Consider the following 21,982-nt stretch of genomic DNA (forward strand, 5'->3'; position numbering starts at 1 on the left):
CTATAGTCATTTTACAATGTTGTGTCAAATTCCAGTGTAGAGCACAAGTTTTCAGTCATATATGAACATATATTCATTGTCACATTTTTTTTTTTGCTGTGAGCTACCACAAGATCTTGTATATATTTCCCTGTGCTATACAGTATAATCTTGTTTATCTATTCTGCATATGCCTGTCAGTATCTACAAAAAATGTACGCATATTGAAGATAAATTAAGGAAAAGAGGTGAAACTTGCATTAGCTGTTTGTATCTCATTCATTAAATGGTGAGAGGGAAGTTTAAAATTACTGGTTAAAGTGAGGGTCCAGTGACTGATTCTTTGTACTTTGAATCCATTCTTCGTGGATCTAGAACACTATTATTTTAATGGAGCTACATTGATTTAATCATTAAGTCCTGATGTTTATGTCTGTATGTACCTTTTACTGCAGAAAGCCACTTCCCAATAAACGTGCTGGGAACCACACATTTGATTAGAAATTAGTTTAACCAAACATTTTTGCTACTGTTTCTGTAATATGGCTGCATTTGACATTACTTTTGTATTCGTTCTGAATAGAATGTGTACAATCAGTTTAAAACATAGAAGCTGCGTGGAAGAAACACATATAAGTGACGTTTGTGCAACTGTAATGGGCCAGATTCCTTAGAAGTGGGGGTGGAAGGGTGGGTTGGTTTAGGGAAATCTCCATAAAACCATAAATGCTGTATATTTTGTGATTTTTAGGTCAGCTAAAATATCTAAATCTGCACAAAATGATGATACCATACTTCAGTTTTCCAACATATGTAACTTGAAGGGTAAGCATTAATGCCTAAAGACAGGAACGTCTGTTCCTAGGCACGATTTTAGAATTGCAGGCTAAAAAACAGCACCTCCCCCGAACACTAGTAGGCATACATTTAGACTTAAAATAACTTCTGTAACGTTGGAAGTTGGTGTTGGATAACTAACAGTGTTTGTATGAGCACACAAATCAAATATTTCAGTTAAAAACAGATTCAGTTTGTATCCATAAAGCAACACAACTTAAAATTCTAAGTAAGTTTTAAGATTCTTGGAGAGCAGCCCAGGTTTCTTCCTTGGTGGCTGCAGTCCAGTCAGAGTGCTGGGTGTATGTACTTCTTCCGACAGTAGTTTAAACCACTACTCACTGCAAGCGCGGAATGACTGACTCTGCGGCCCTGCCTGATCCGGCCCTTTTTTGTTGGGGGAATGGAGGCCCTGAGTGGCTAGATCAGGTCGACTACGCTGTCAAAATGTGTTTCTGAGTCAGGACAAGGATGGAGGTTTAAATTAGTGGTGGTTTTGACTCTGAGTCCTACTTGAACAGTGAACTTATGGAGCATAACTAAGCCATTTTTTTTTGGACTTGCCCACACATTAATTGGCCCACTTTTTTTCCATCATATTTTAAAAGTCTTTTGGCCCTCAAAAGTTTTTAAAATTTATATTGTGTGTTGATGCGTAAAATGCACAGCATAAAAACCCAGCAGAGTACACGTGATTTCACAATTAGAGGCTTACATCAAGGGATGAAGCCATAGTTAGGTTTTAGGGCTCCGTGCAGCCATTAGACCTGCTCTCGGAGAGGGAGGCTGTGCCACCATGGGGGGCAAGGAAGAGGAGGTAAGTTACTGCCAAGTCCTCGGCTCCTGAGCATCACCTCCCACACTCTCCGCCGCCCTCCACAGACACGGTCCCAGGTGATTGCGCCTCGGCCAGCTGTTCACTCGTTCGTTCACTCACTCCTTCATTCTGTATCTGCTGTGTTTATTGAGAACCTATTACAGCAACACCTCTGCTAAATAATATATGGAAGGAGAAAAGATTAGAGATTCAAAAAAAGTGCAGCTGTATTTTTTCTAATTCTCGCTTTTCTTCTTGTGGGTATTTTTAATCCCCCTTTCCAGCAGACCAGACTCTGAAGTTTCCTTGCCTTTTCCTTCTTGTCAGCACCGTTCCCCAGGGCTCCTGCTCAGAAGCAGCATCATGTTTTATTAATAAGGACTCCTGAGACCTCTAGTTCAGATGCACACTCAGAAAAAGCTGGCATGCTGTATTTTTATATTAAATTAATATGGATTAGCCCATGGATGACTGGCTACATTTTACCTCAATCTTTTTAAGTGTATATATGATAGCATGTCTTTCTTCCTTCTCAAAAATGTACTTTAATAAGAAAAATTCATTTTAAATCCTCCAAGTAGAGATCATCATTTGGCAGATTATCTATAAGCAAGTTTTTCCCCCCTGCATCCTGGGACCTCTCCTCTAACTCGCCTGCAGTCTTAGTCTGGTGAGCTCACGAGTGGGAGCCTAGTGCGAGATGTATCAGCACGTAGAACCGGGCAGCATGACGATGTCGCTGAACCAGCTGGAGAGCCACAAAGTAAACTAGTATAAGTGCTTTTTCTTTTCACTTTAATAATTTGGAAATCTGTTACGTCACACAGTACGAAATGCAGAGGTGAGGTTCCAGGATGAGCAGCGCAGTGTCATCACGAAGGAGGAGCTTGCGTGCTCCACCCTTCCATGCCGGCATCTCTGCTTGCAGGAGACAATTACACATACCCTGCCCCTCACCACGACGGCTGCGCTCTGATCCCCGGGAACTGTGAATAAAGCAAGCAGCAGTTCCCTACTGTGAATTTTTGTCTGCATTTTTTAAGCCAATGAATTCATGGGTCACTGTAAACAAAGCATTTATGCTGTAGTGTAACTGGCTGTACGTGTTCCTGCCTACAAACCAAGTTAATGCAGGGTGTGCAACAATCACATTCAGTATCTGAAGATCAGGAGGTGATCATTTAAGCATTTTACATCCTAACATTAGATACTGCCTCTGTGTTTCTATGTTGCAGTTATGTTTTAGGAAACCCTGCAAAGCAGTGTAACTTTTTTCCATCTCCAAACAATGGGTGATTTTCAGAAACAAATTAATGGTGTTAAGAGGGAAATGCTTGGATTCCCAAATCCACTCCATCCACACCTGCTCTTCCCCGCCCCCCCCAGTCTAAGTCCTGTCTCCTGCCTCGGCTCTGTGGTCGCTTCTGGCTGGTCTTTCTGCTCCCACTCCTGTCTTCCCAGCCAGTTCTCCACAAAGCAGCCAGAGTGGCTTTTAAAGACAGTGGTAGAGTAAACCAATAAGGCTCATGATTTCCATCATTTCTAAGTGGCAGTTCAGTGGCATTAACTGCATCCACACTGTTGGGCAGCCGTCACCGCTGTCAGTCCTGGAACTTCAGTGCAAAGCTTGTGCCTGTGCCGCCCGTGGTCCCGTCGCCCCTTCACTGTCTCGGCGGTGCGCCTGGTCACCACAGTAGGACTGTGGGAAAGCCCTGGACCAGTGTGGTTGTGAGGACCCGCGGAGGAGATACCTTTAGAGTTCCCACGTCGGGGACTGGCTGTCTCTTATCTGTCATCTTTAAGTATACCATACAGGCTGAGCATATTTCCCAGTACCCACTCTGACACAGGCTCATGACCAGGACAGACTACAAACGAAAGAGCCCAGTGTCAACGACAGTCCAGCTCTAGAAGCAGCAGCAGTGGAAACCACCAGACTCATCAGAATGGCAACAGTTAGAAGGCCGGGTGACGCAAGCGCTGACAGAAATGTGGGGAGACTGGGGCGTTGCTAACAGGAGTGCAAACTGGTCCAGTCACTCTGGAAAACCCTAGTTTCCGTGTGAAGTTGAGTGTGCATCTTCCCTCGGACCCAGTGGTCCGCTCCTGAAGTTGTGCAGTGTGCTGCTCTCACAGCCCCAGGCCATGGCGCTGACTCAGGACCACGAAATGAGTGGCCGGAATATCCGGGAGGAGGTCCCCCCACCTGCCAGGTATTCCAGAGATCTAGGCCTGTCCCAGCAGCGGTGCCTGAAAAGGAGAAGTGATGACTGCCAGTGTGTTTCCAGGACTGAGCGGAAAACAGTCATGCCACCCAGGGAGTCCTCACCTCATCGTGGACCTGAAGAAGGTCTGAAGCCGTGTGCCCCCAGGGAGGGAGGGAGGCCTTGGGAGAGTCTGGGTCCTCCCAGCACTGGGAGTTGAGGGGAAGGGATGCAAGTGGACTCACACAGACAGAGAGGAGGGGCTGCGGGGCCTGGGAGGACCCATGTGGCCAGTAAAGGAGGGGTGCGGTGCCGGGGGCCGTGAGAGGCAGGCCAGGGGACCTCAGGGCTGCTGAGGAAGGTGGTGGGGGAGCCTTCCAGGGTTTCCACATCCAGAAGAGAGCAAGGGAGTGCATCTCCTCCAAGGACAGAGGAATCCTGACCCTGGAAGTCCTGTCAGTCTGTAGGGGTGGCGGGGGGGGGGGTCCCCGCTCTGATGAACCTGGGGGCATGCACACGCTTGAGGTTGCCAGCAGTTCCCTCGTGCGGCCCCTGCTCACACCGCGCTTTCCTACCGGATTGCGACTTTCTCAGAAGTGCGGCCTAGCGTTTCCTCTGCTCTGTAGCTCTGTGATCCGGTGCAGAGTCCGAGACACAGCTGTTCTTTGTAAATGTGAGCAGAAGGGGCCAGGGGCTGATGGGCTGCAGAATCAGGTGGACCTTGTGGAGGCCAGAGAGAGGCGGGGGAGCAAGTGGAATCCCAGATGCCGAGGGGCTTCCTCAGAGACCCCCTTTCTGTTTAACAAGAGGGTCACGGCTTACTCCAGGCCATCGGCCCAAACACCCAGTGAGGTAGAGTCACTGCTTCCAGACGGCCCTCCTGAAGGAACAAAGTGTGGGGAAGGCCACTGTTGACAGGGGACGGCTATTCTGTAATCCTGCTGTGTGCTTGCTTGTTGCGGCCCCTTGGAAGTTCATCCTTCCAAACTGCATTTTAAAATCGGGTTTCGTGCTGACCTCTTCTGACCCAGCCAACAACCGAGAAGGTTCTGCCTAGAAAGTTGAATAATGGTTGCAGTTGGAAAAGCAAATGACCCACATTCCAAGAGCTGTTGCACATAGTAGGAATTTAATTCACAATTGTTGATTGATTTACTTCCCTGGAATACATACACTTTATTATAATGCTTTGTACCTGATAGTCCATAAAGAAAAAGTGGGTCATTTCTTCCTAAAGTTGAAGAAGACTGTTCTCTTGTTTTGAAGAAGATTTTTCTTTCGTTTGTTTTCTTTGTTTTCATTTCCACAAATCTTGACCTTTGCTAAGAGAGTTCAGTTGTGGTTTCTCTGTGGTATTTGACAGATTCCAACTGAAGTAAAATCTTCAATCGCAGTAGACGTTGCTCCCTGGAGTGGAAACTTGGGGACGGCATAGTCCAGCCCATTGAGGCTGGTCTGTCTGCTTCACGACAGGTGGGTGCAGACACTTACAGACGGGCTCTGTGGCGCTTGGTGGCTGACGGTATTGACACAGGCCCGTGCAGACCAAGCTCTCAGCAGTCTCTCAGAACGTGATCCTGTCCTCGGAGGAAGGTGCGTTTCAGTGTTTTCCAACTATATGAACGCACCCCCCACGTACTCTTTTCCTGCTCTCCTCTCCCCTCCCCCACAAGGAACTACTGCACACAGTGAGGAGTCACGATGATTACCCTTGTTGAGTGTTTGTGACAGGCACGGTCGGTGCGTGGTCACACGTCCTCCTTGGGGGTGTTATTTTTACTTCCTCAGGAGATGAGGCCTGGAGTGGGTAGGTTTCTTGTCCAGGAGAGAGCAGCTCGGGCTGGAGACGCCAAGACCGTTGCTCTGATCTGGTTAGAGCTTGTGGCTCAAGTTCATCCCTGCCCTGCCTGGCTCTGTTTGGACTGTCCTGCTGAGATGAGCAGGACGTAAGTGCTGTGACCCCTGCCACATACGGGAACTCAGTTCTCTGTCTCCCCACCCTCTGCACCTCTGGCAGGACAGCTCCAGGCAGGAGCAGCTGCTTAGCTGGGCCAGGGGTCCTCCAGCAGGACCTGTGCTGTGGGCAACAGAGGAAGCCCCCGAGGGTCTGGACTTGCCTGCTGCCCTAGCAGAACGTGCCTTATTTTGCCTGATTCAGAACCTTGAGCCTCACGACGTCTGGATCCCTGTACATGAGGGAAGTGTATCAGACAGTCTATTCTGGTAACTATTCCACTGGCCTCCGGTTACTCATTGTGCTGCTCAACATGCTGGAGGGTTTATGCTGATGAGGCTGTGGGGACGAGGTGCCCCACGTCCCTTCACGTCCAGGGATAAGATAAGGGTGAGGGCTGGGAGGTGCGGTGTGGGAGGTACTCAGAGGTGGCAGCTCCAGTCTATAATCTGATCTCTATGTCGACTTTCGTCCTGTTATGAAAAAGTGAAGTAAGGATTTCTAAGATCCTTTATATGAGATAAAATTAGGTCCAGATGGTTTCACTGGTCAGTTCTTCCAAACATTTAAGGATGAAACAATAATTAAGTTAGACAGACTTTTCCAGAACATAGGAAAAAGGGAATGCTTTCTCTTTTTACGAGGCCAGTCTACCCTGAATATCAAAACCTGAAAAAGACATTACAAGAAAGGAAAATTACAAGATGCTAAACTCCCCAACAAAATTATTAGCAAACGAGATCCAGTGATGTATCAAAGGGATAATACATCATGCCAAGTGTGGTTTATTCCAGGAACCCAGGGTGGTTTAGCATTTGAGACTCAATCAATGTAATTCATCAGATTAGTAGGGGAAAAAATGGGGAAATCATATGACCATGTTGATGGATGAAGGAAAAACCCTGTACAAAATTGAATACTCCTTCATGATAAAAAGTCCCAGCAAACCAGGAATAGAAAGTTCCCTAATCTGATGAAGAACATTCACAAAAAAGAGCAGTAGCGTCACACTGGGCAGTGAGACAACACTGGGGAAACAGGCCTTAACCAAGCGGACTTCAGATGTGCCAGAGCACCCCCCTTCCACAAGCTTGTTTGGTGAGTGTGTGTGTGTGTGCGTGCGCACACACGTGTGTATCAGCTTCATAGGCTTCATCATACTGTCTCTCCAAAAGGACCCACACCTGAGTGCTTTCTCACTTCCGTGTTGATTAGAACACTACCTGGGATGTTGAAACTAAGGCAACAAAGCTAAACAGCCCAAAAAAGAAACCTGACATTCGACCAACCGACCAAGACCCCTTCCTACTGAGAAGCTGCTATGATGGTGCAAACGGGGCCTTTGAACGAGTTCTTACTGGAGTCTGGCCTTTGACACTTTATGCTGTTTAGTTCCTGAGCCTCCTTGAACGTTGAAGAGCTTCGTCAGAGCGTCAGTTCCGTCTAGGCCAGTGGTTCTCAGCCTGAAGTGTTCAGACAGCCTCTTTTAAAGAAAAAAAATCCTCACAGAATACCCTGGGGTTTAAGTATGTTTAATATGTGAGTATGTGCAGTCAAAAAAACTATGCATAAGCTCCATTTATTTATAAATTCTGCAGATACGTTACAGAATTTTATATTGTAAGTCTACATTTATGTTTATAGTGCTTTATCTATTGATCAGTGCTATAAAGGATTTTATACCAAATCACTGCTTTCAATGTGAATACAGTATTGAAAATTAAGGTTTAGTTTTTCCCATTTTTAATTCAGTATGACCATTTTATCCTCTTCTGCAAAGTGATTCTGTTCTCCCATCATTTCTCTTGATTCAAAGCACTAGGAGGTGGTGCTTTAACTCTCTGCTATGCCTTCATTGGTCTCAATGCGTCATTTAGATCAGGGTGGGCAGACTCTGGCCCTAGGCCAAACCCAGCCTGAACCCGGTTTTGTAGGTAATACTGTATTGGGACCCAGTCACGCCATTTACTTCCGTATTGTCTGGGGCTGTCCTGCACGTTCGCCACATCTCAGCCATTTTCTGGGAATCTTAAGTGAAATTCTCTGCCAATGCAGATGGCAGGGAGTTGGCCTGATCTTCCACAATCTGTGCTCCCCTTAAAACTATTTCAGTGCAGGAAAGTGGTCAAGAAAGCAGGACTTGAGAAAAATAAGGGCTTTTCCTTCTGTAGTTTGAAAAGAGGTATTTGGAACACAGCCTCTGAAAGCAGAGAGGATGCGTCCCCATCTCTCCTGCCAAAAGGACGTGCTGAGGGCTCCCCATGTGCCGAGTGTTCCGCTGGGTGTGGGGAGACAGCTGTGAGTGGACAGGTGTGCTTCACCTGTTGTGACTCCCAGCCTGGCAGGGCCGGGGTTTGCACGAGCGTGGGAGAGGCACCCCGAGCCCCTGGGACCCGGAGGTAGGGAACACAGGTTCAGTCAGGCAGGAAAACACCTCAGGAAATCGGACTTCAGCTGAGGCCGGAAGCACGTGTGGGGTTACACAGGCCAAGGTGACTGGAGGGGAACTGCAGGCAGCACGGAGCCTGAGCCCAGGCATGTCAGTGGAAGCTTCTGAGGAATGAAGAAATGAAGACGTCTGCAGACATGTGGGTCGTGTATCCCTGAGGACTTGCAAACTCTGCTTTTCAGCCTCCCCTTGCCTCATCTGGGGTCCACGTCCAAGTATCGAGACCTCGTCCCTGTCACAGTTCACAGCTGGAGGTAGCTACGCCATTGTTTCAGTCGGCACAGAGGGAAGTGGTGCTTTCCCACCCACCTAGTTTCCACATAATCTCAAAAGTAATAAAGCAGACAGGCCAGTCTGTATTTGCCAAAGTCTCTTATGCTCTGAGCTTGTAATATATTGGCCTCTTTCTCTTTCCCTCAAAGAAGGAAACTTTGCTCTCATATTTCTTTCTGAGCAAGACAGATGCGCGCACACATATTTCACAGGAGGTAAGAGTGCCTCGCTTCAAGTTCAAGAATGCTCCTTAGTGATGCTTTCTGCCCCTTCCTCACTCAGGCCGATTAGATACAGATGCCCTGAAAGAGACTGGGAACCTGTCTTATTCTGCAAAGGACGACGCTAGAGGAAGTGTAGAGGCAGAGCCTACTGAACGTCTGTGTGTCCTCACAGCCAGCCGCACACCGTCTCTCGTGAGCGGCACAGATGTGTTTGCAACCAGGATTCACTGAAAGACCTTTAAATGAAGTCAGCAGTAGAGGCCCTCTTCCTGCTCGTTCAGAGAAGCAGCCCCCCTGAGCCAGCTTGCTCTGTGTCACAGGCGGGCTCCGGTCCTTGACGGCCGCGGGGAACCCGGAGCAGAGAGCACACTTTCAGGGCTTAGCCTCGCTCCCAGCAAACATGCCAGGGCCCTTGGGCAGGTCATTTATACATTTGGGCATCAGTTTCCCATCTAAAAATGAGATACTTGCACAGATAATCTCTAAAGTCCCTTCTGGCTGTGACGTTCTGTGAATGAGTTTAACGAACATGTTTAAAATCCCTAGACAGATGGAAATGGAGGTTAGAAGTTTATTTACTCAGCGTTTTATGGGAAAACCAGCCCGATCACTGAGCCCCTGCATTGCTGGCCATTGTCGTTTATGCTAGTCAGCTGTTGGTAATGATCATAATTTGGTTTGGTTTCATTTCAAGGGAAACTGGGAGAGGGGAGGTTTTGCACTGGATGTAGAGTCTATCAGATGACAGCTAATATGTCCCCCTGCCGCCCCGCCCAGAGCTTTTACCTGAAAGAGGACTGTTCCAGAACACCTGGGTTCTTTGCATGAGTATCGTGTTATTCTCATTATGAACAAGAACATGAACAATTATGTAAAAGTGTGCACTGGGGGAAAATTCAACACTTTTCACAAGGGAATGGGCACACAAACCCCACTTTGAACCTGCAGCCCCAGGCCAGCCAGCACAGCACAGGTGGGAGCACGCAGGTGAGGGTGATGACAGTGTGCGGCCGCTAGCTCACCTGTCCTCAGACACCTGTCCTCAGACACACCTGGCTCTTATTCCCAGCATCAGGGTGGTTGGAGTGGGTCCCCTCCGTGGCACGTGTCAGTCCCACCGTCTCCTTGGCCCACTCCTAGTGCTGTGTCTGGTTCTCCTTCTCCCCTTCCATCTCATCTCCTCTCTCTTCCTACTCTCCTTTCTTCCTGACTCCTTCTTCTGTTCCAAGGCTGTAAACATGGGCAGATTAGAAAGAAGTGGTGAAAACAGATGTCCTGTTTTAATATTTGACAGTCACTGATACAGCACAAAGTGCAGGAATACCACTGGCATCTGGGAGCACATCTGTATACTTTATTCCTCCCGCAGTGTGTGCCCGGGGTGGTTATCTGCCCCCTGTGCTGTGTGACCGGTGCTAAGCTCAGCCCTGGCAGTGACCAAGGGGAGGGCACGACGAGTTTTTTTATTTGGGGGAAGATCCTTTCTATTCACGCCGGGAGCATCTGTCCCTTGATATAGACACATCACACAAACACGTGCAACACACGGTCACAGCCACATACCTAACACACCTCACAACCCGACACACACACACCACACAGATCCTCTCCACCCAGTAGACACACATACCAGATGTGTGCCCACAACACACATGCACATGCAGTTGTGTGAGCACACCCACAGCCAGATGGGGAAAATCAGGCTCATCCAGAGTCACAGCCAGGAGTGGGGCCGCTGGAGTGAACACACATGTAGAGAGCTCAAGGTGCTTTTCTAATGAAGAGTCTCCCCAAGCTGCCTTTCCCTTATTCTAGGGCTTGGTAGCTCTTACAGTGACGAAAAGAGGGCATATATGCCGAACGTCTTTTATGTAACTATTTGCTTGGTTTTGGTATCTCATGATTTTAAAACAAGCAGCCCCCACCCCAGTCCACCCACACTGTGGTTGATGGCAGCTACCCTCGGGTTGGCCCCGTGTGGTCCAGGGTTTGCAGCAATCCAGGAAGGAGATCGTCTTCCTGCTTGGCCGAGGAGCCCTTTGGTCAGCACCAACCTGTCTCCTGGCCACATGAGTAAAGATGGAGGAAGAAGCCCCAGAGGGAAACCCAATAGTGTCAACCACAGAGGGTTCATGGACGTGCCCAAAGGTCCACCCCGCCACCCCCAACCCCCGTCAGCCCAGACTAGGCAGCGTGTTTCAAGAGTTACCATGGTGATGACCGTTTACAAGCATGAGTCACCTTCTGTTTTTAGGAAGCCCTCACTTCGCACGTCTCTTTTAGCACAATTCCACTGAATGTGGCTTGGCTGCCAAGGGCAATGTGGCAGTGAGTTACTTGAAAATGTGTCACAAAAAGCCAGAGTCCCAGCCCTGGCTCACCTGTGGACCACATAGATGGCTGTAATTGCAAACAGCTGCCACCCACCACCTACCAGTAAGAGAGGTTGGTTAAAAAAATGTTAAAAATAGAAAGTCTTGCAAGCATCCAGTTCATTTGTTGACTCAGAGGTGGTTGCCATCAAGAGGACTGTTCTGAACATACCACCCCCACAACCATGAACGTCTCAGAGAAGGTGCATCTACCAGGGTGAGCCCGGTAATTAAAGACAGTAACACAATGACAGGAGCTCCCGCGTGTTGAACATTTACCGTGTGTCCTGCCACTTCAAGCATCATGCATGACTGACTCAGGTGAATTCTCAGTACCCCTGGGAAGTCAGGACCCTCCTGTCTCACTGAGGAGAATCTTTCTGAGAGAGGCGGAGCCTTTATCAGTGTGACGGAGGCTCTGGTCTGTTTCTGCAGCAAGCCATTCGGGGTGACTAGAATCCTTCCATAAAGAGTGTTCCTCCACTAGTCTTGTGAGGGGCTCCAAAAATAGTGAAGAAGGAAGAAACAGAGATGGAGGGAGGGGAAAATGGAAGAAAGGAAAAAAGGAGGGAGAGAGGGGCAAAGGGAAGGCCCTGCAGTCAGTTCCAGGTTAAGGACTGTTAAACTGTTCTTGTGGGACTTCTCAGAGCCAGTGCTATTTCTCAGAGGTCCACGTTTCCCACCCCTGACCTCGGACGCACATTGCAGCACTGATCTCATTGACACTCAGGGCTCTCTTTCAAGTGCATGTGATTCTAGGCATTCTTAACACCTTTGAGGCAACGGCGGTTCCTTTAGTATCTCCGGTTCCTTTAGTATCTCCGCAGCAGGAGGCAGTGAGATAGTTATGTAAGAGGTGTCTCTTTCCCACCTCTCCTCCCAGGTGAACTGATGTGAAAAGTAAATTTGTGTTTAAATGTTTACAACTTGTTTATTCTGCAGTCTTTTCTTGCTCAATCTTGTTAAAAACAAGGAGAGAAGAATGAATGTCATCTGATGGTCAAGTTATACAAAAATTAGTCCACTCTACTAAAATCCAGTGTGGAAATCGGGTAGAGAGGGAACTAGTATAGTGGGAAGAAGACTCCTTGTGACTTTACTCAATTCATGTATTAGTTCTAATGATTTTTTTTTTTTTTGGTGGCATCTTTAGGATTTCTTACATACAGTATCATGTCATCTGCAAATAGTGGTAGTTTTGCTTTTTCTTTTCCAGTTTGAATGCATTTTATTTATTTTTCTTGCCTAATTGCTGTGGCTGGGACTTCCAATACTATGTTGAATAAAAGTGGCAAGAGTGGGCATCCTGGTCTTGTTCCTGATCTTTGAGGAAAACTTTCAGCTTTTCACCATTGAGAATGATGTTAGTGCTTGTCATATATGGCCTTTATTATGTTGAGGTATATTCCTTCTATACCACTGTGTTGAGAGTTTTTTTTTTTTTAATCATAAGTGGATGTTGGATTTTGTCAAATTTTTGCATCTATTGAGATGGTCATGTGATTTTTAGCCTTCACTTTGTTAATGTGATGTGTCATGATTTGCAGATGTTGAACCATCCTTGTATCTCTGGAATAAATATCACTTGATTGTGATATATGATTCTTTTAATGATATTGTTGCATTCAGTTTGCTAATATTTTGTTGAGGATTTTTGCATCTATGTTCATCAAGGATATTGGCCTGTAATTTTCCTTTTTTTTGTGGCACCTTTGTCTGGTTTTGGTATCAGGGTGATGCTGCCCTCGTAAAATGTGTTTGGAAGTCTTCTATCCTCTTCAGTTTTTTTTGAGGAGTTTGAGAACCATGACTGTTAACCTTTCTTTAAATATTTGGTAGAATTCACCCGTGAAGCCATCTTGTCCTCAGCTTTTATTTGTTGGGAGATGTTTGATTACTGATTCAATCTCCTTGCTAGTAATCAGTTTATTAAGATTTTCTATTTCTTCATAATTCAGTCTTGGGAAATTGTATATTTCTTGGAATTTATCCATTTCTTCTAGGTTGTCCAATTTGTTAGCGTATAATTATTCATAGTAGTCTCTTATGATTCTTTATATTTCTGTGGTATCAACTGAAACTTCTCATTCATTTCTGAAGTTATTTATTTGAATCTTCTCTTTTTCTTGGTTAGTCTAGCTAAAGGTTTGACTTTTTTTTATAGTTTTAAAGAATCAGATGTTAGTTTTTTTATTTTTCTATTTTTTAAGTCTCTATTTCATTTATTTCTGCTCTGATATTTGTTATTCTTCCTTCTACTAATTTTGGACTTCGATTATTCTTTTTGTAATTCCTTTAGGTGTAAAGTTAGATTTTTTATTTGCAATTATTTTTGTTTCTTGAGGTTGGGCTATAATACTATGAATTTCCCTCTTAGAACCAATTTTGTTGCATCCTTTATATTTTTGTATATTGTATTTTTGTTTTTATTTATCTCAAGGTATTTTTATTTCTCCCTTGATTTCTCCTATGATGACCGATTGATTGTTCAAGAGCATGTTGTTTAATCTCCATATTTTTGTGGTTTTTCTCACTTTTTCCTTGACTGATTTCTAGTTTCATACCATGTGGCTGAAGGAGATGCTTGATATGATATAAACTTCTAGGATTTATGAAGATTTGTTTTGTGACCTAACATGTGATCTATCCTGGAGAATGTTCCATGTGCACTTGAGAAGAATGTGTATTCTTCTGCTTTTCATGGAATGTTCTGTAGCTCTCTATTAACTCCGTATGGTCTAATGTGTCATTAAAGGCAAGCGTTTCCTTACTTGATTTTCTGTTTGGATGATCTATCCATTGATGTAAGTGAGATATTAAAGTCTCCTATTATTGTATTGCTTTTAATTTCTCCCTCTCAGTCGGTTAATATTTGCTTTATATGTCTTGGTGCTTCTCTGTTGGGTGCATATACATTTATAAATGTTATACCCTCTTGCTGTATTGACCTTTTATTATTGTGTAATGCCTTCCTTTGTCTTATATTGCAATCTTTGCCTTAAAGTCTATTTTTTCTGATACGAGTTTGGCTACTCTGGCTTCTTTTCCTTTCATTTTCCTATGCATAGAACATCTTTTTCCATCCCTTCACTTTCAGTCTGTGTGTGTTCTTTCTTCTGAAGTGAATCTCTTTTAGGCAGAATATAGATGGCTCTTGTTGTCGTTGTTGTTTTCCCTCCATTCAGCCACTCTATGTCTTTTGATTGGCGTGTTCAGTCCATTTACATTTAAAGTAGTTATTGATAGTATGTAGTTATTTCCATTTTGTTAACTGTTTTCTGGCTGTTTTTGTGGTTCCTCTCTGTTCCTTCATTCTTCTTGTTCTTTCTTTCCTTGTGTTTGGTAGTTTTCTCTAGTGCTATGTTTAGATTTCTTTCCCATTTTCTTTTGTATATTTACTGTAAGTCTTTTTTTCTTGTGGTTACTGTGAACAGTAGCTTGTTTTAAATGGGTAACAGCTTAAATTTGATCACATTTCAAAGCTTTATCTTTTTACTCCTCCCACCATTTTATACTTTCAATGACACATTTTACATATTTTTATTTTATGCATCCCTTAACTAAGTACTGAATTTTAGTTAATTTTATTACTTTTGTCTCTTAATCTTCATGCCTGTTTTACAAGTGATTGATCCACTGCCGTTATTATACATTTACCTTTCCAGTGAGATGTTTACTTTCTTGGGTTCTCTTATATTGATTAGTGTCACTTCTTTTATGCTTAATTAGAAGTCCCTTTAACATTTCTAGTAAGGCCAGTTCAGTGGTGATGAACTTGCTTAGTGTCTGCTTATCTGGAAAACTCTTGATCTCTCCTTCAATTCTGAGTGATAACTTTGCTGGGTAGAGAGTTCTTGTCTGGAAATTTTTTCCTTTCAGCACTTTGCATATGTCATGCCACTCCCTTCTGGACTTCAAAGTTTCTACTGAAAAAATCTGCTGATAGCCTGGGGTTTCCCTTGTATGCAACTGTTTTTCTCTTGCTGCTTTTAAGGTTCTCTCTTTAACTTTTACCATTTTAATTATAATGTGTCTTAGGATGTGTATCTTTGGATTTATCTTATTTGGAAGTCTCTGGACTTCCTGGACCTGGATGTCACTTTCCTTCCCCAGATTAGGGAAGTTTCCAGCCACTATCTTTTCAAATAATTTTTCTGGCATTTTCTCTCTCTCTCTCTTCTCAACTGCCAGCACCAGAATTAGCAAGGTAGCCTGAGATCACAGAAGTGGCTCCAGCAGCGACTCTTTCCCTGGGGAGCATCCCAACTGATTGCTGCCTCTCTCTGGAGGCTTCGAGATTAGTAAATGTGTCCCCTTCCCTAATGGTCTATGCACTTTTCAATCTGGTGTTTTTGTGCTGGCTTTTAGGCTGAGTGAGTCTGCATGTGGGCCCTTTAAGAGCAGACTTACAGTTTTCCTGGATGTGTTTCCTGATGGTTTTCAAGGCCAGGTGTTTGGGGGCTTGTCTCTCGGGTGCAGGACAGAGGAGCTCACATCCCTTTCTCCTCAGGGAAGAGATCTGTGACCCCTCCCTGTCGTGGGTTTCCATGGCTGGGGTGTGGGTTCTTCCTTGGTGAGACCCTCTCTCTGCCTCTCCCAGCCATCTCAGTGCTATCCTCTGTTATGGAGACCATTCATCTAGTTTTCAGGTCCCTTTCCAAGGGAATTATTTTATACATGGTTGTAGATGTTGTGTCCGTGGGAGGAGATGAGTTCAGGATCTTCCTACGTTGCCATTTTGGAGTGCTCTCTTGCTTCTTAATTATCTCTGCTACAGTGAGACAGGCAGCCTCCATCAGGGAAGAGCTGACTATGGTCAAAGACAGGGAGGGGAGGCCCAGGAAAGTAGAAAGAGCCCTGCCTCTACGCATCTGCTTCTCCTGGCCAAGTGCCCTGCTGGCACTCTGGGTAATATACATATGTTCTGGCCATGCTGTTAAACTCAAGTTATAGTATCTTGTTCCTTCTGCAAACACAGAGCCAGTATGAATGGCATTCCCAGTAGCTTTAGTCAGTGGAAAGACTGAGCAACAGAACCCATCTTGTGGCCAGTGAACCTTCAGCACAAGCACATCAAATAGATAAAGCCCAGATTTTGACTACATGGCAGAAATACACGTGTATGTCTACGTATGTGAATGGTTGAGTTGTGCTGAGGAATCAATGAGGACATGGCTGATGGAATAAATAAGGCTCTAACACACACACACACACACACACACACACACACACACACACACACACAAACACACGTCAAAAAGTGCTGGCTGGATGTCCCAGATGTACGATTAATGTGTGAGGTACACACTGTCCTTGATTCAGGAAATAATGAATATGGAATGTGAAGGAGATGAGTTGAGGGAGAAATATCATGATGGTATTTCTCTTTGGGTAAAAAAAGTCCTAATTTTTAAAATTTTTTCAGCATTGATGGTACCAAGAAATTATATAAATAGTTCTGTCTAATTTTGGTAGAAACAGTTTCCCCAAATCGAAGTGGAAGTTGATATTAAAATTTTCTGAGTAAGGAATTCATTCTTTGGACACTGTGCAGTTTTTAAAACCAAGATAAAAGTGTCACTAAGGAAAGGAACCCAATTGGATGGGTGGTAATTGGTCACCGTCTAAGTATTACTAACCTTTTTGGAAAGGACATTTAATCTTTAGATGGTTATTCCAAATTTGACAACCCATTTTTTGCTGAAGTCACAGTCTCACTGCCTGCTCTTCTCTATTCTTTCTTTTAAAAATAAAACTACTAATTCTTTGAAGGAGAACATTGTAGTGAAATTAGCCAGGCAAAAGGAGCCCAGGAGTTACGGTCTTTGATCAGAGCACAGAGTATTGCTTTATGCTAAATGAGAAGTTTAAGATGTCTTTACTTATGTGAATTAAGAAATAAGGGCTGTGTTGAATATCATAATGTAAATAAAAGACATTCTTGGATCGTGTCGTCTTAGGAATGCCTTGTTGCAGGCAAATGTCAGCTGCCAGAGAAATGAAGATAGATTGAATGGTCTAGGAAGTGAGCCAGCACCGACTGATGAAGGACAAAGCCAGCCACCCTAATTTGATGCTGGCTCACTTCTGCCTCACCCCCCTCCTCCGCCAATCCTGGTGCCTTAAAAAGACGTATTTTAACATGTGGCTGGCATCCTATTTAGTTCCTGGCTTCCTAAATTTTGTTTTCCCCTCGACAAAACCCGTTATCGCAGTGACTTCTGTCTCCCCTGACTCATCAGGGGTAGGTGACTGAGGCTGACTTAGCCCTCTGTCTTGCGTCCTCTTCAAATGTCTGTCCACACGACGGACAGCAGGATCTCATTACACAAACTGACACGTCAGGCAACCAGGTATTGGTCGTCGAGGCAGCCTTGTCTAGGAAGTGACCAGCGGCAAAGTCTGAATTACTTTTGGCAACATTTTCAAGCTTTCTGTTCCAGGAAGAGGGAGATGATGACCATGAAACCCAGAAAAATTGGTTTGGGTCAAATGATAGGATACATGATACGTTTCCTGCTTTGGAAAATGGCACGAACAGGGGAGGGAAAGGTAATCCAAATGGCCTTTGGTTAAGAATGTGTTAGGCTCTCAAAGTCCACTGAGGTATGTGTTTAGGGTCTGAAATTCACAGGCATAAGGCAGATGTTTCAATTTCTGTGCTCATTTCAGGAATGTGAGTGAAAACAAAACTGCTTAGAAAGTATCCTTGAGATTTTATGGTACGAGTGCTTACTATGCTGTGACATTTTATGGGAAGAAATATTTTTTTAAAAAGATGAATGTGAAACTTAGAGAAAAAGAATCTTTAGTTTCTTTGCCCAAAAAGGATTTCTTCTCCTTTCTTTCTAACCAGTTTGGTTTCTTGAATCTTTAGTTTCTTTGCCCAAAAAGAAGGATTTCTTCTCCTTTCTTTGTAAGCAGTTTGGGTTCTTTCATCATTGTAACTTGCTTTTGGTTTTGGCAGTTAGTATTGTAAACTCCTGGGTAAAGAGGTTTCTGTTTGAAATTCTAAAAATTCCTCCGAGCAGTCACTTCACACCCACGTAGCCCACACTTGAGTTTACCCTTGAGTTTTCCAACCAGGACACTTCCTTAGAGCAGCTTTTGGGGGTCAATTTTCTGCAGCATATTGGGTTGTTTAGAATCCACCCAGATGCTCTGCAGACGTGGAGAGCTGTTACCTCATCGCCAGCAGCGGGACGCTGTCACCTCTAGGCTTGTGCTGGGCTCTAAGTGACAGAGTACGGTTCACGTATCCTTGATGAGTAAGTTCTCTTTTCACCCGTTAATCCCTGTTTTTCCCAAATAAAAGGCTTTTTTTCACCCCTACTTATAACTCTCCCATTTGTTCATCATGACACGTTCAGAATGGTTTCCAGTCATCGCTGATTCTCAAAAGACCCAGCGGGGCCAATGCCAGGTGACAGCCCATCAGCCCCGCAGGCTGTGAGCTCATGTGCCGTCATCTGAGGAATGCGGGCACATTTCACCTTCTGAAACGTGCACGTCATAGAGGTGATTTTGAGAAAAGAGATTCAGATATAAAAAAAGTTCTTCTCTCTATTTTTCTGTATGTTTGATCATTTTCTCAATAAAAATTTAAAAATGTCTTGACAGACTCATAAATTGCTCCTCAGTATTTGTGAATTCGCCTACTCACTGACATTTGTCTGTAACCCCGGGATCAGCACTTCTGGGGCTTTGGTGGTCGTTTGTGGACATGCACAGAGCAGCAGCAGATTGGGTTGCCTGATGCACGTGGTCTCAGGTGAGGTGGATGCTCTGCCTCTTTGGTTCAGTTCTCATTCTATAAACAAGTGTCATTTTGCAGGTCAACTTAGGGCCCCGGTTTTTGCACTTTTGTGCCTTTTGTTGGTGATTTCTCTGTTTAGTGGCCCCCAGGTGGAGTGATGAATGCCATCTGGTCCTCCTGAGAGCATGACTGAAAGTCATGACTTCTCAAGGAGAAAATGCGTGTGTTGGATGAACAGAGTCACAGTGCTGCTGGCCCTGAGCTCGGTATTAACGAAACAGTAATGTATATCAAAGAAGGTATCTTTGAACAGAAGCATGCATAAAGCAGGTTCTGTGTTGATCAGTTAACAAAAATGTTCTGATCAGAGGCTCGTGGGAGCCTAACCCTGTATTTCCCCAGGAGCCATGGCTCAGTATCTCTCATTCAGTGCTCTGCAAATAAGGAGTTTTTGTGTATAACTGTATCTCATCTACAACTAACCAGCACCGGAAGGTGCTGACTGTGCTGTTCAGCATAGAAGGTTGCTCTGAGAGCCCGCCCAAGGTGGCGCTGTGGCTGAACATCATGCAGGTCAGGCTGGTCATGGTGCACCTGGTCCCCCTGCTGTTCGCTTGGTCCGTTTTAGACATCACCTGGTTCTGTTCCCCGGACTGAAATGGGACCCATAATGCTCTTCAGAGAGTCTTCTTTTTATAATTATCATCATCATCATCATCATCATCATCATTATCATCATCATTTTCTTTTAGTTTTGGCAACTGGCTTCTTGTGAATTCCCCAGGAAAGAAGTCCTGTTTAAAATTATATTAAAGCAAAAGCTGGCAGGTGTGTCCTCATTGCCTCTTTCTCAGAGTTCAGAGTCCGATAGGCTGCACTGTCAGGAAGGTGAGGGACACTGAGCCCTCCTTCACCAATAACGTCTTTCGTAGCCCCAGGACCTGACACGGCGCCTGGCACCCAGGAGGCGTGCGACTGGATGAATGGAGTACTAATTGAATGTGGAGTCATAACGTGTATTAATTTAAAAATCTTACAAAATAGGTAGTGACTAATGTTTAATGTCACAGCTGGGAAACGCTGCCCTCAGGCAGAAGCTGTCTCAGATGTTTAGAGACTAACTATCGGTTACAGAACCTGTAAACTGCACAGAAAGTTTACATAAGTGTCTGTAAAACACACGTATTTCTTGTGATAAATAATAGGGTTTATGTATTTTATTGGCTTGGCAACTGACAGCAATAACTATAAATAAACAACTGAGGTAAACTTTATTAGTTAGACGCAAAATAGTAAAATACTGCCCAGGGGACAGAAAAGCACATTTAAATAATGATATCCTGGCTTGGGAATTACTTCACAATTAAGGTAACTCCTATCAAGAGGGCAGTATTTTCCAGCTGTTCTCGGCAACCTTTACCACTTACATGATACTTTTTATTTTTGTTGAGTAATAGAATCAGTTAATTCTAAGCATTATAGTTTATTCTGCACTTGGTCACTGTGCTTCTCAAGAGCTGATTTTTTTTTTTATCCAGGCAGTTGAATAGGATATAAATGTCATTTTAATAATAGGAACTGAAAATTTAATAATATGGTATTAAACTGTAAGTATAAGTGAATAATACTAGTTCTAGCTCATTTTATTTCCTACATAATTCTGGCCCTATTAATGGAATTTCTGCTCAAAGGAATGCTGTATTGCAAGGTTTTTTTTTTTAAGTGAAGAAGCTTTCAACACAAACAAAGAGTAAAAGGAAGATAAATGTTGAGATATGTACATGGGTTGTTGGAGATACTTAAGTGAGTACTTATGTGGATTAACTTTCCTCTGCTTGAAATGTCCAGAAGGTAACAGGCAAGTAGAGGAGGTTTTCACTTGGAACATTTCTTTAACTCTTCGTGTAATTTGTGGTGCATATATATCCAAGAATACATCGAAAAAACAAAAAAGTGTTTGCATAAAGTGAAAGATAAAACAGAAGCTCTTCCTACAGAACAGAAGAAATAAGCCAAACGTTCTACACAGGGTTTGCATTTGTAACTGGGCTGAAGGTTACTCTAAACTTGCCAGAGAGATGTTACCACAATGGCTTAAATTAGTTCTTTTAAAAATAATAAACATAATTTCTCTCTGTTTTATTTTGGCACATAGATGGAAATATGGCTAGATTATGGCAATAAAAAGCATTATTAGCCATTTTATACGCTTAGTCGCAGAACTTTCACTAAAATGAAGGAAAATGAAAGTTATAAATTGAGAGATAATTGATCAATTAAAATGAACAAATGTATCTATTATACTCAACTACTGTATATTGAACCTTTTCCTGATAAAAACATCTTTTTCTTTCGTTTCGCTTTTCCAGCCCGTTACACACACACCCCTCCCCCCAGGCCCACTGCCATAGGCCAGTGGCCTCACCACGCACCATGCTTTCGCTGACAGCCATGCAGCCAGTCCACCCAGAACAGTCTGTGGGGCAGAAAAAGTCTAAAGTTTTCTTTTGGTTGTTTGCATCTTGGAAATTAAACAGAAGTAAACCCCAGTCTTCCTCTTCCACTGTCCCGAACAGATTATTTTATTTTATTTATTTTTAAGTTCTTTCAGCAATGAAGAACAGACGATTAAAGGGATGGGATACTCTTAAAATACCTTTTTTCCATAGACTTGCCTTATATTGTAACTGTGTCCAGGAACTGCCAGTCTTGGCGCTGTGGGCATGGTGACTATTTCTTGGCTGAGAGACAGATTTCAAGCAAGTACTTGCTTTACACCCACCCATCCAGTCCCAGAAGCTTGCCTGCTCACAGGTGATGGGCTTTGTGCAACTAGGCCTGTGCAAGGCCAAGGGGAAGTACGCACAGTATTTTTATTATAGGACTGTCCTTCTTAAAACACAGCCCAAGGAGCCTGTGGTTTAAATTATAGAGTGTCTCATGAGAGCTTCTAGCATCTGGTTTGACAATCATCTTTTTAAAAATGTAGTCCTTTGTGAGCTTATGGCCCAAAATGATGCGGTAAAACTAATGCTGGAGACTCAGAGCTGCTTAAGTTGCAGAAGTTCTGTAATTAGGAGAAGAGAATAAATAAGACTGGACACTGAGTGGAATTTA

General features: G+C 44.1%; 1 long non-coding RNA gene across 1 annotated transcript in view; it reads left to right on the forward strand.

Annotated features, from left to right (window-relative positions):
• LOC106728538 overlaps positions 1-21,982 on the forward strand; it is a 124,348-nt gene that overhangs the window by 35,359 nt on the left and 67,007 nt on the right. The gene's annotated exons all lie outside the window — the stretch shown is intronic.

This window comes from Camelus ferus, chromosome 20, assembly GCF_009834535.1.
Source record: "Camelus ferus isolate YT-003-E chromosome 20, BCGSAC_Cfer_1.0, whole genome shotgun sequence".
Taxonomy (NCBI): domain Eukaryota; kingdom Metazoa; phylum Chordata; class Mammalia; order Artiodactyla; family Camelidae; genus Camelus; species Camelus ferus.